The sequence below is a fragment of the Stegostoma tigrinum genome, chromosome 43 (genome assembly GCF_030684315.1).
Source record: "Stegostoma tigrinum isolate sSteTig4 chromosome 43, sSteTig4.hap1, whole genome shotgun sequence".
Taxonomy (NCBI): Eukaryota; Metazoa; Chordata; class Chondrichthyes; order Orectolobiformes; family Stegostomatidae; genus Stegostoma; species Stegostoma tigrinum.
In genome coordinates, this window is record NC_081396.1 from 4232733 (window position 1) to 4245494 (window position 12762).

Consider the following 12762-nt stretch of genomic DNA (forward strand, 5'->3'; position numbering starts at 1 on the left):
GAGTACAAAATGTGACTTCATTTAACATTTTGTTGTATTACCTCATGCTCATTCATGACTGAACATAGCAGTATTTGGCCTGAGAACATAATGTACTTTCAAGATTCTCTTTCATTTGTTAATGCAACAGGTGTTAATAAGGTTGACTGCAATATAAAATACAAGGAGAGAGATAAAAAGAAAATGTGTGTTGGTTATATAACATTTCTTCATTAATGTAAACAAAAACATGTAAATGCAGTAAACTCCAACTATCCCAATCCGTAATGCTGATCAGCCATTTAGTTCACATCACCGAAGCCATCCAATTCATTACCTCGTTTGATAAGAATAGACCTACCACGGCCTTGAAAACAATTCTTAACAAATTCTGCATCAATGCCCTTTGATCAATAGAGTTCCAAAGGCTAAAAGCTAGCTGATAGCCATACATTTGCCTTCAATAGGCAAGTACTGATTTCACAACCGTGACCAGGAATTGCAAAAGAGGAAAAATGTTTTCCCGATTTATTATGACTGGATGATTTATGATCTTATGTGTTTGAATGAAACATCCAACGCTTGTTCAAATTCAACCCTGTGCAAGCCTACCCTGTCGAATTATTGCTCTTTACTAGTCTCATAAATCTTCCCTGAACTTTTGCCAACACAATTCCCGCCTTCCTTACTTTTGTTTTCCTGATTTACCCATTATTTCTGATATGTCACTGATATCTGCTATCAAAAGGGTTGCAGTAGATTCCCTTTTCAATTAATTGTCTGCGTCCTCATTTTTACCAGTTTTGCTGACTCATTTTGAGCAGGAGCAACATCCATATTGTTCACGATATTTTTAAAGAGAATAAATATTATCTCTGTATGTTTTATCTTCTCAGTTATATTTCATTTCTAACTCTGATACGTTCCTTTTTATTCAACTTTTAACCTTCAAATTTTCCATATTCTTTCCCAAAGTGTATTCTATCAAGTCTCCAACAATGTAGATTTTCTTTTAGTTTGGTGTGTTTTTAATTTCACATTCGAGTCTGACCCTTTCCCTTGGGTTTTCTTTTCTAACTTCACAGAAATTACCTGCGCACTACATTATGAAATGTGGTCTGAAATGTCTCTTACTGCAACTTTGTTGATAATTCTTCTAAATACTTTATCATCTCAATGCAGTTAGTTCTGTTTTCGTGCAATCACAGTTATCCTTATTTAATTTGATAATATTCATCTTAAGCCCATTATTTCCGACCTCAGAACAAATAGAAAATTCATGAAGTGTTCGCTGCTACCTGAGGTTATTACTTAGTACAGTTTTGTGGGGTGGCATCAGGTCCAGGAACTCTTTGCTGTTTCTGTCAGAAATGTACCTGTTACATTTAATCAAATAGAGAGGGTCTTTTTAAACCTAAAATACAACAATATCTTACTTCTGCTTGAAATCATGTACGAATAGAAAAACAAAATTTCCAGAGGAATTCAACGGCAAAAAGACCTGATCACTGACGCAACCTCGCCTTGCTTTTTACAGACACAGCGCCAAACTTTAAATTGTATATTTTTAAAATGTAGTTTTTGTCCGAAACCCACTATCATTTAGGCCTTTTTACCAGTGATAACGCTCAGCTTTTTGTTTTTCACTCACAGTTACCATTGTGTGGTTTAAGTACTGTCATGTTTTTAATGCTGAACTCTTAAAAAAGGGAATGGAATTGCATACAATGTTGAAACCAACAGCAATCTGCACGTTTCTTCATCAGGCTGACAGTGTGCATTCTCCCTCACAGGCAGCAAGTTTGTTTGCGCTGATAGCATGCAAGTGTACTCCCATTGTATATTTTCTCATCTGACGCACAACTTCCTCTTTCTCTGCGCAAGTGGCAAGCCACACATGTCACATTTGAACAGAAAATAAAGCTGAAGAACAATCTGGAGGAAACATCTGCCAAGGTGATCTTTATCTGGACAGAGAGTGGGCAGTCATCGATCACACTGAAGTGGCAAACACAAATCGACATTTTGTGGTCTGTTTAACGTTCGATTCCAGAATGTCGTTGCATGAGTCTCAGGACCATGTAACGAAAGCATTCAACTCTCTGTATTATAAAACACATCGTTTGCACATTTACTGTTTTGATCATAGTAATTTTTAAAAAACTTTTTTAATGATTTCATGTTTATTTCATCAGTTTTAGATTCGTATCCATCATGTCCCCATCCAGATACATTCTATTTGTTATAATGCTGTGATTTTAATGAACTGGAAAAATGCAAAGAATACATTCATTTGCACAAATAGTTGTGGCAGTGCTTCAGATAACAGAATTAGTATGCACAGAGAGCCCCTTTTCTGTGCCTACTTTGAGCATCATTGTATTCAACAAAAGCCACTGGGGAGGGTCAGTGGCTCGGTGATTAGCACTGCCAGAAGTGCCAGGACCCCACATTCGATTCCATGTTCAGGCGACTGAGTGTAGAGTCTGCACGTTTTTGCCATTTCTGACAGCTGCGCCAGTTTGATTCCACAGTTCAATGACATACAAGTTATGTGGATAAGCCATTCCAAATTGCCATAATGCCCAGGGATGTGTAGGTTATCGTGTCAGCCAAGGGAATAGTCCGGGTGGCAAGCCATTTGGACAGTTGCTGTGGTCTCTATAAATTGCTTCTAGCCAAAGATTTAAACGCTAATATCTCCAAGTGACCTGTTGTGGCCCTTGTGTGTCTATAAAAATCCCAATCTGTTCATAAGAACCAGAATGAACAGATTGTTTTTTTTCTTCCTGTGTCATTAAATATTTTTTGGAAATGGACGTCTCTGTTTGGCCAGCAATACTGCCCAACCTCAGTTGACTTTGAGAGGGAGATGGTGAGCTGCCCGTTTAAACCACTGCAGTGAAAAATGCCAATAACAAGGTAATTTCAGGATATTGACCCACTGGCATCAAAGGAACGGTGATATATTTACAAGTCATGATGGTTAGTGGATTCGTGGGAAAATTGAAGGTAGTAGCATTCCTGCTCTTGTCTTTCTTGATGGGAATGGTCGAGGGTTTGAAGGTGGTGTCTGAATTTCTTTGGGAAATGTTTGCAGTTCTCCTTGTAGATGGCATGTGCTGATGCGACTGAGCTTCAATGGCGGTGAGAATGAATGTTTGTGAATACAATATCAAACAAGTGTGTCGTTTTGGCCTGGTTGGGTGTAAAACGTCTTGAGTGTTGCTGAGGTTGCAATCATCCAGGCAAATGGGGAGCATTCAGAAACACTTCTCCATTGAACCTTACAAATGTTGGAAAGGCTTTGAGAAGCAGGGAAGTGAGTTACTCGGTATTGCATTCACTTCTTCTCACCTGTCTTTGTAATCCCATTGTTTCTTTTGTCAGTTCAGATGTAATTTCTGGTCAATGATAAGACCCAGAATTTTGATTTGATGTATTTAATGATGGTAAAACCATTGAATGCCTGGGGCCAGGAGTTAGATCGTGCTTTATTCGTGACAGTCACAACTTAATAATTGTGTGGTGCCAAAGTTACTTGCCACTTATCAGCACACACCTGCATACTTTTCAAGTCTTTTTGCATTTGAACATGATCTGCCTCAGTGCCTGAAGATTTCCAACTGGAACTGAACATGTGCACCAATCGGTGAACATCCACACTTCTGACTTTATGATGGAGGGACGGTCATTGATGAATCTGATGAAGATGTTTGCGCTGAAGATTCTACCCTGAAGACCTCCTGCAGAGGGGCCATGGAGCTGAGATGACTGATCTTCAAAAACAATGACTATCTTCCGAAATGTCAGGTGGGTATCCAACTTCCAGAAATTTAACCCACTCATGTGCATTGATTTCAGTTTTGCCAGGGCTCTTTGGTGCCAAATTCTAACGAAAGCAGCCTTGAAGTTAAAGGTGGTCACAATTACCTCACTTTTGGAATTCTTTCTTTTGTCCACATTTGGACCAATGCTACAATGGCGTCAGGAACTCAATGGCCTTGGCAGAGCCAAACTGGGCATAACTAAGCAGTTTAGTACTGAGCAGGTGCTGCTTGATAGCATTGTCGATACCCCCTTACACAAATTTGCTGATGATCGACTGCAGACTGATGGGGTTATAATAGGCCAGACATGCCTGTTTCTGTGCATGATGTACTTGTGCAATTTTCCGCATTGTCTGAAAGCACAAATCTTTAGTTCTGTTGCCCAAATGTTATCACATGGAGCCTAGGAAAAGGTGAAGATGGCAGATTTCCCTCCCAGAAGGACATTAGTGAAAGACATTGTTTTTTTTCGACAATCAGCAATTAATTCACTGTTATCAGTCGATTATCATTCCAGATTGTTTCAAATTCAATTCAATTTCTACCATATTTCGGGTCGGGATATATTCTTAGATTTCATAAAGTCCAAGAAACCTCGAGGTCTGTTCTCCAGTTGTAGGATAAAAACAATTCTGATGCATGTTGTGTCAATTCTAACCACAGCAGTTATGAGTCTCTCACTCAGTTTGGGCCATTTCATGAGACCTCTGTCACTCACTACAACACTGTGCTCGGCCTTAAACTGTCAAATCCTTCTTGCCCTTTAATTTCCTTCTAAATTCGAATGTATGTAATGTTCACTGCTCACTAGATGCAACATCAGTGGCTAATCGACACTAGATCCTGCCGTGGCTCTTATTGTAGGAGTTAGCATCACTTGTTACAATAAGCGAGATTCATTTCCATTGAATACAGAATTCGCCTGTGTCTTCCTTGATATCAGACCAGATTCTATTGTTTTATGAGCATGTTGGCAAGCCTTTCTGTTCATCTTACACCGGAGCCAGACCTGATAAACCAAGGATTGCACAGAACAGACAAGAACAGTTTAGTCAATCATTAACACAAATGTGGAGTACTTCTCATTGATATTCCGAATACTGGGGTCATAATAACATAAACGGTACAGTGTAATATAAAATCTGCCAAAAACAATCAATATGAGAAATAACTGAAGTAAAGCCTCTTGGAAGAGAGCGTGATGGGTATGACATACAAAAGGCAGAGGGTGATTCAGTTTTAGATTTCAGAACTTCATATTGTAATATTACCCACGGCATGATTCAGCACAGTCTTACATAAGGATGGTGAATCAAATATAAAGAGGATTTTGGTTCAACGCTGTATGAACTGAGACTGAGCTGACAACAGAAACAACTGAGAAATGACCTGCTATCACATGATCAAAGTCAAGGCCTGGTGGAATGCATTGTTTTTGTCAATGCTGTTAAAACCACCCATGTCAGTTATATCATGTGGCATTTGTGTAGCATGAATGGAATTACAGTGTGTTTGGAACACATTATGAGACATCCGGCCCTTCTTGTCTTCTTTAATCCTCTGTAAAGTCTATTGCGTTCTCTTTTATTGAGTTATTGAGCACATTCCTTCTTGGTATGTAAAGTTCCTGCTGCCAGTGCGATATTTTCGATCAGTAATTCCAGAACAGAGCTGCATACTGTTTCATGATATTTAACTTCTTTTTATTCGCATTAGCTCTTTTAACAATTACTTTATTTCTGTGCGTTGTACTTGCGATCATGACACAAAGGGGAACATTTCCCATTTATCATTTTGTAAAAGCCCCTCATTATTTTGAACATATCTATCAATCACATCTCACCCATTTCTCTCCCAAAGAAAACTGCCCCAACGTTTACAACACAGCATTTAATGAATGCTCCTTGAGATGATGCGCACTCTTGAATCTTGAAAGCATGCTCTATACTTTGACTTGAATTTCGGCCCAAATATGAATCGTTGTTTCAAGTGAGGTCCAATCCATGTGCAAGATAGGTTTTAAATATCTTCCTTGCTTTTACGTGATATTACATGTATATTTGTGTACATTGTTATGTATTGCATCTCCACGCTCTTCCTCCATAAATTAACCAAGGGATAAACCTCTGCGCTAAATTTCATTTCTCGCCCATCGGCCCAATCCACAAAGCTCAACAGATCCTTATAAAAATATGAACTGTCTCTCTTCGGTTCAGAAATGTTGCAAGATTCTTGTTGCAGCAAATTGTGAGATAATGCACTTTACGCAATATCTTCGTCAAAAACATAAATGAAAACATTCACACGTCAAAGCATTGACACCTGCATAATAGTGCTTTGAACCTCCCTTGAATACAAAACACACATAACTGTCCCTTTTGATACATGATTTCTTCAATTTACTCGGATGTTTTCAAATAAGTTTTGAAATACACATGGAAATAAAAATCAGACTAGGACAACAACGCGTGCGTTAATCCACATGAAAAAGCAAGCAAATTTGTTCACATGAGTGGCGCTGAGAAATCCATAAACGATAGTTTGAACAAAATAATTTCCAATGATATGATGGCTCATCCATTTTCTGTGCAGTGTTTTAAACCTTAAGTTACACTTAATTGCCGATGATCTGAGCTTACCTGTGTCAAAATAAGTTGACTGCTGTCAACTTGGCTCATTTTGTTTTGCTCTTCTTCGCTGAATGAAGGGATGTTGCCCTGGGCATCACCTGGGGAACATTAGATCGTGGATTTCTTGAACAGTCAGAGTGTAATTTTGTTGAAATGTGATATGATTGAAACGAAATGTAGGGACATTTCCGATATAAATCAGAGGAAATAGAGACTCTGAATTTGACAAGCATGTAATTAGAATTATGGAAGATGTTGCCACAGCGAGAAATCACTCTTCCCATTCAGTCTGTATAAACCAAAAACAAAACCTTCAAGCTTATGCATGTTGTGTTGCATATTGTCCATAAGACTGAAGATTATAGCACTTGAAGTACATCTTCAAATACATTTGACTGTCCCTGTCTTCACCATTCCTTCAGTAACTAAGCTTCTTGAATAAGTCCTGCCATTTCACTGCCAACCACTGATACGTAAAGGCATTATCTACCAAGCTCTCCCCTCTGTCATTGAGGTTTTTCTCATATATTTTATCCTCCATGAAATCAGTGTACTTCTCAGGAAAAATTCGCCGAAAATTCCTGTGTTCAGCCACAAGCAAATCCACCTGAACTGAAATGTCCTATTTGTTTGTTTCTTTTTCACAGTCTTCTCATAATCCTCCGAATCTCACCAAAAAATAAAAAGACGTTCGGTCCATAATGATGTGTGTGGCTGTGCGTATGTTCACACAATTTCTGTGTTGGTGCGTTAATTTATTTCAATTGTTATTGTGCTTACTTGTTCTGGCAAAACATTAATTGATAGATCATTGGCTAATCCTTCATGAGGAATGGTGGCAATGATTCGTAGTTCCCGTGTATTTTTGTCAAAATATGACTAAAAACAGGTCAGAGAAAATGAACAAACATTGCAGTTAGAATAACTTAAAGTTTGTCGGGTATAATCCATTTTTCATCACAGGTATGATCTCCATTGCTGGAAATTCTAGTTTATGGGGAAAATGAGTGGGCTATCATTGCTTGTGATAAACTAGACAGATATTCCAAACAGTTCGTGTAGCCCTGAGAAACTGAATGGTCCGTCTCTAAACTTGGTTTCTCCAGTCATCCAGCTATTCCAGACTTACTTATCTCATGAACCTGACATAGAAATTAATCTTCGTATATTCCCCAGATACACCACCAGCAATATTTCTTTATTCAACAAAAACCAGGCTCATAAATTAAGAAAGATAAATATACGTGCCTTTCAGTGATTTAATATTGACAATGAAGCTTTCTTATAGTACAAATCAATTTGAATGTTTCACAGTTCCCTGGTGTCACCTTGTTCTTGTGAGCAAGAGATGCTTTGCAAATTATATTCAGTATGTCACTGCAGGTATTTCAACAGGCACTGTGTAGTCAAAGATCTCCCAAACAACAAAATCAGCAATGTGATCATGACACGATCATCTACTTTTGTGATCGTGGTGGAAACAAAATCAAATTGGCCATTAACAGAAGGGCAATTCCCTTTCAGGTCTTTGAAATAGTACGACCGGGTCATTTATGCGCAACTGGGATGGCAGGGCATATTCAGTTTAACAACACCAGGGAACATCAGGGAGCATTGTCACGGTTGGAAATCCAGATAATTGCTAATTTCTTGTTGCTACTTAGGCCTGGTGAAAAACTGGAGAAGGGCGAATTGCTTTGTAATATGATAGACAATGAAATAATGATGAACTGGAATTGTGCCTTTGCTCGTATTTTCCACCCGCTAATATTCATTTGTTGCCAAAACAGTTATTGCTGGTAGTTGCTTTATGAAGGCAAATTTCAACTGCGCACAAATTCATTTGACAATTTCAGGATATGGGAGAGAGCCTTTGAAAGTGAGGAGCAATTAGTATTGATGAGGTTTGCAGCAATTCCCTAAAAGAAAACCCTTCATATGTGCCTGATCAATAAAAAAAATGTTTATTTACGTTTACCCTGAAACATTCAAAAGGATGGCCAATTTTCATAGAACGTAAAACATAGAAAAGTACAGCACAGTACAGGCCCTTCGGCCCACGATGTTGTGCCCTGGAATATTCCTAATCCAAAAATAAAATAACCTAACCTACATTCCCCTCAATTCACTGCTGTCCATGTGCATGTCCAGCAGTTGCTTAAATGTCACTAATGACGCTGCTTCCACGACTACCACTGGCAAACTATTCCATGCGCTCACAACTGTCTGGGTGAAGAACCTCCCTCTGACATCTCCTCTATACCTTCCTCCGGACACTTTAAAACTATGACCCCTCGTGGCAGTCAATTCTGCCCTAGGGCAAAGTCTCTGGCTATCGACTTTATCCAGGCCTCTCATTACCTTGCACACCTCGATCAGGTCACCTCTATTTCTCCTTCTTTCCAGAGAGAAAAGTCCGAGCTCAGTCTATCTCTCCTCATAGGACAAGCCTTCCAGTCCAGGCAGCATCCTGTTAAAGCTCCTTTGCACCCTCTCCAAAGCGTCCACATCTTTCCTGCATCAGTGCGACCAGAACTGGATGCAAAATTACAAGTGTGGTCTCACTAGGGTTTTGTAGAGCTGCAGCATAACCTCGCGGCTCTTAAACTCAATGCCCCTGTTAATAAAAGCAAAAACACCATATGCTTTCTCCACAACCTTATCCACCTGGGTGGAAACTTGGAGGGAACTATGCACTTGAAAACGAATATCCTGCTGTTCCTCCACACTGCCGAGAATCCTGCCTTTAACTGTATATTCAGAATTTATGTTCGACCTTCCAAAATGCATCACTTCGCATTTATCGAGGTTGAACTCCATCTGCTATTTCCCAGCCCAGCTCTGCACTCTGTCAACGTCTCGCTAAAGCCTGCAATAGCCTTTGATACTATCAACGGCACCTCCAACCTTTGTGTCATCAGCAAACACACTAACCCACACCTCAAGATAATAAAATGTGAGGCTGGATGAACACAGCAGGCCAAGCAACATCTCAGGAGCACAAAAACTGACGTTTCGGGCCTAGACCCTTCATCAGAGCTGCTTGGCCTGCTGTGTTCATCCAGCCTCACATTTTATTATCTTGGAATTCTCCAGCATCTGCAGTTTCCATTATCTCTGATACTATTTTAACCCACACCTCAACCTCCTCATCCAAGTCATGTATAAAATTACAAAGAGCAGAGGCCCAAGAACAGAGCCCTGCGGGACAGCACTCAGCACTGACCTCCAGGCAGAATAGTTACCATCTACCACCATTCTCTGCCTCCTGTCAGCCAACCAATTCTGAATCCAGACAGCGAAATCACCCTGTACCCCATACCTCCTGACTTTTTGAATGAGCCTGCCGTGGGGAACCTTGTCAAATGCCTTACTCAAGTCCATGTACACCACATCCACTGCTCGACCCTCGTCAACCTGTCTCGTGACTTACTCAAAGAACTCAATAAGTTTTGTAAGGCATGACCTGCCCCGAACAAAGCCATGCTGACTCCCTTGAATCACGCTATGCTTTTCCAAATAGTCATAAATCCTATCCCTCAGAATTCTTTCCAAAAGCTTGCTGACCGCAGACGTAAGACTGACTGGTCTGTAAATTCCTTGGATTTCCCTATTCCCTTTCTTGAAAAGAAGAACAACATTTGACTACCTCCAATCTTCCGGTATGACTCCCGTGGAGAGTGAGGATGCAAAGATATTCTCCAGCAGCTTAGCAACCTCCTTTCTCGCTTCCCGGAGCAAACAAGGGTAAATCTGGTCAGGCCCTGGGGACTTATCAATCTCAATGTTTGCCAAAATTTCCAGCACATCAACTTCCTCAATTTTGATTTGATAAAGGCTGCTTTCCTCCTCCGCAAAGTTCTCATTCACAACGAGGCACCTTTCATTCGAGAAAACAGAAGCAAAAAACTCACTGAGTGCTTCCCCTATCTGCTCAGACTCCAAACACAAGTTCCCTACGCTATCCCTGATCGGCCCTACCTTCTCCCTGATCATTCTCTTATTCCTCACGTATGAGTAAAATGCCTTCGGGTTCTCCCTAATCCTTCCTGCCAAGCCTTTTTCGTGCCCCCTCCTGGACCTCCTCAGTTCACTTTTGAGCTCCTTCCGAGAAAGCCTGTAATATTCTAAAGCTGTGCTAGACCCTTGCTTCCTCCACCTTATGTACGCTGCCTTTTGCTTTTTGACAAGAAGCCCCACTGTACCCGTCATCCGAGGCTCTTTAATCTTACCCCTTCTTACCTGTCTCAGAGGAAAAAATTTAGACATCACTCGCAACAACTGCTCCTTAAACAGCCTCCACATGTCTGCTGTGCCCTTTCTGTTGAACAATTGCTCCCAACCTGTACTTCCCAACTCTTGTCTGATAACATCATAGTTTCCTTTACCCCAGTTAAATATCTTCTCCTGGTAACTGCTCCTTTCCCTTTCCATGGCTATGATAAATGTGTGGCTGTTGTGGTCACTGTCGCCAGAGTGTTCTCCCACCACGAGATCTAACACCTGTCCTGGCTCATTGCCAAGCACCAAATCCAAAATGGCCTCAGCCCTGGTCGGCCTGTCCATATACTGAGTAAGGAAGCCCTCCTGAACACACCTGACAAAAACGGCTCCATCCAAACCATCTGCACTAAGGAGGTTCCAATCTATATTGGGAAAGTTGAAGTCACCCATAACAACAACCCTGCGGCGTTTGCACTTTTCAACAATCTGCCGGCCAATGAGTTCTTCGACCTCCCTACTGCTATTTGGGGGGCCTGAAATCAAACCAAAATCCGCCAAACAGTTTATTTCTCAATATTTTCGTGTTGATGCCTTGTTGGAGGCATGCCCCATCAACATACCAGGCATGCGATGCTCAAAATAAATCTCAAAACAGAGGGGCAATTGCATGAAAAGAAGTAAATTGATCACTCACATGCCAAAGAATCAGTACCAGTATAACAGGCATCGTTCTAATCACGTGCACTATTTTTGGTGTGAGAAGAAAAGTGGGTGAAGATATGTTGAGTGTTCTGTTTCATACAATGGAACCACATATTTACGTGGGTCCTCCTGAATCCAGAAAAGTGCCCGATTTGTATCTCTCAGATGAAGATTTACAATCAGCAGTGAGCAATCATGAGTACCATTTGGCTATATTTCAGTTGCTATGAATGAAGTTCAATTTATCACTTCCAGAGGTATGCAAGATTTTAATTTTCATCGTTCTGGGGCAGAACAGAACATAAGAAAGTGATATATTTTTAATAATTGACCTGCCTCAAGTCATGAAGCCAGCAAACAAAAATTTGTGTTTTGAAGAACATTTCTTTTTTATATATCCATAAATCATTCAATCTATCGATTTGTGCAAGCATTCATTGTGTCTGTCTGTCTGAAATTTTATTCGTCTATCTAGATCACATGGCTTTCAGGACGAGCTTGCCAATTGGATGCACAATTGGGTAAACGGCAAGAGACAGTGGTGATGGATGGTTCTTTTTTACGACTGGTGGCTTGTTTCCATTGATTGTTGTTGGGTGCACTTTTGTTTAACATTTACGTGAAAAATTTCGATTTGAAACTCGGAGATATTGTTAACATTTTGATGGTTGTGATCAGAATTGTGGGGATAATGGACAATGAAGAACATTATTTAAGATTGCAAAGTGATCTTGATCAATTCGATCAATGGGCTGAGGAGTGCAGATGGAGTTGTATAGAAGAGGCAGACCTAGTGGTTCAGGAACATAATACTTTGGCGGTGGCATCATAGGATGTTTAAGAAAGCGTGTAGTAGGCTTGCCTTCATTGATCAATCATTTGAGTATCAGAGTTGGGAAGTCATGTTCAGGACATTGTCGAGACCTCGTCAGAACTAATGCGTCCATTTCTAGTCTACTTGTTACGGGAAACAAAATATTATTTATTTGGTGAGACTTGGGAAACTATTTTCCAGGATTTTGCTCGGAATGGAGGATGTGAGTCATCAGGAGCACTTGTGCATAACGACATAAATCAGAAAGGTTTTGAAGGATATTGGCCAAGCACAGGCAGGTGGATCTCGTTCAGTTTGGGATTATGTTCAGCATGGACTAGTCAGACTGAAGTGCCTGTTCCTGTACTCTTTTACTATCTGAATATCTATCTCTTGGTCTGTCTGTCTGTCTAACTATCTATCTATCTTTCTATCTGTCTGTCTATTTATCTATCTATCTACCGACCTACTGATCCATCTCAAAATGATAATGTGCTGTTGCGATCCTCCAGTGAATTCAAATTTCCATAGTGTCTGAAATTCTGCAAATGCTTCCTTTCATGATAAAGGCACACAACTGAAA